Source organism: Rhipicephalus sanguineus, chromosome 4 (assembly GCF_013339695.2).
Source record: "Rhipicephalus sanguineus isolate Rsan-2018 chromosome 4, BIME_Rsan_1.4, whole genome shotgun sequence".
NCBI lineage: Eukaryota > Metazoa > Arthropoda > Arachnida > Ixodida > Ixodidae > Rhipicephalus > Rhipicephalus sanguineus.
The window spans coordinates 195,756,076-195,758,148 of NC_051179.1; positions in this window are offsets into that span (position 1 = coordinate 195,756,076).

Here is a 2,073-nt window from a genome sequence, read left to right on the forward strand (position 1 = left end):
GAGAGCTCTGGAGAGAAGTCGGGGAAATCTTGGTATTCTGAAAGTACACATCATTACATTAATTCTATATCCGCTTTAGAAAAAAACACATCAGATGAAATACACACTTTCAATCAAGTAAACAATGAAAATTACCATCTATGGTAGCAGCGAAACGAAGCTTCGACACTTGTGACATAAGAAATATTATTCGCGAAACCACTGCCGTTACAGGGTGGAAGGTACAAAATACTCATCAGGCAAAATTCGTTACAAAATTTAGATTTTATAGTAATCGTGAAACCAAGGAATGATGAGAGTTTCTGAACAATCTCGACGGTCCCAGCACACACACACCCCTACATTCTGGCGAGATAAGTGTTAGATCTCAATATCGGTGGAGGGGTATAAGACCCCCAGAGACCGCATTAACTTTAAGCCCCCTTGACTTTAAGGACTGCTGATAATAATCTAAATGTTTAACACAATCTAATCATTCATGAAGAACCCCAAAGAACGTTCTCTTTCACCTAATGCGATTACCATTACGTTCAATAATCACCGCTGTTCGCGCCCCTCGCGGATATAAAATCTCTTTTAAAAAACTTGTGCTCGATTATTAGAAACGCTGCACGCATAGCTACTTCAAATTGCCTAGGCGTCCTATTGAAAAATCACGCGCAATCCCTTTAGGTACAGTACACCGAAATCACAAACCAGACGTGTCGCGTGTGCAAGTTACACGGCAATGCAAAGCTGACACTGAACAATATTTGGTTTATGTATTCGTCATTATAGCAATATATTAGTTGATGTAACAAATGTCAAAGAAACGTCGACGGACCATTGAACAAGAGCATAACTGACGCTCCGGCTTACCTGTTTACGGTGCGGAATCAACAGATCGACTCCATGAAAGCGTGAAACGTACCCCTCGATCTCGATCGCTGCGGCATTCCTAAATTCGCCGGTAAACTGAGTCAGCTACTATTGCTGTAAAGATAAAAGGGCGTCTGCGAACTGAAGCGAAAGGTGCTTCCGCATTTACGTTGCCGCCGAACATTTTGAACGCCAACGGCCACGGAAAAGATGGATACAAATTGGATTTTGGTCCAGTTAGTCATCACTGAAGTCCTAAAACGTTGACACTTCAATTAAAAAGCAGCTATACATATTAAGTCTAAACATAAGTAACTCTCTAGCTATCCAAAGCAAAATAACATGTTTGAATGATTCATTGGCTTGCGCAAAACAATTTCTTAAAGTGTAAAATTTGGGTGGTTTAGCGCCCCGAGCAGGGAAAATGCAAACTAAGATAGCCGACCGCTAAAAGAGGAGTCAGTAGCTCCACTCTGCGCGCATATCGATGGAACTCGCCGCGGTCGATTTTTTCGCCCTCTGCGGCGATCGCGAGAACTTGAGACTTTCCGGGGCCTGGTTCTCGTTAATGCACACAGTTCACGCTCAATATTGCCACGGGCGTTTCCTATTATCACTTTTGCTTTATTCGGTTTTCGCCCACAAAGACTGTCAGCAACGCTCAGCGCGAACCGCGACTCATTGTTCGAGAAGCTTCCCGATCATTGTAGATCGTTTTGTGAAGATTGCGCGCAAGACGCGCACACTCGAGCTCATTCTAGAATTTGCGCGACAGCCAGCGATAACGCTGGAATATTCGACGGCACATGTTTAAATGCCGACGCGCTTCACCGCTTGTCAGTTGATCGACGGACGACGCCCTGTTCGCCGCTATCATTGTACAGCGTGTATTGCTGTAGTTCTAGTTCTCAGTTTCTCGGCCACAAGTTCGGCCAAATAAACAGTTTCATCTCGGACGTACTGACTGTTGTCTTCGTCGACGTCACGACCACGTGACATCTGGTGGAGGTGCTGCTTCTTCCATGATCCGGACGCCCCCGCGAATTGCGCTGACCCAAGCCCAAGCCGCGAGGCGGACGACGGCAAAGAAAACCCGGATCGTCGAGCAAGCCGCAGGCAACAAGGTCTACCGCCAGAGCACGGGCCTCTACCTGAAAAGACCCGGCAAACAAAGATCCTGACCTCGACCACAGCGACGATGACAGACGCTGTGTC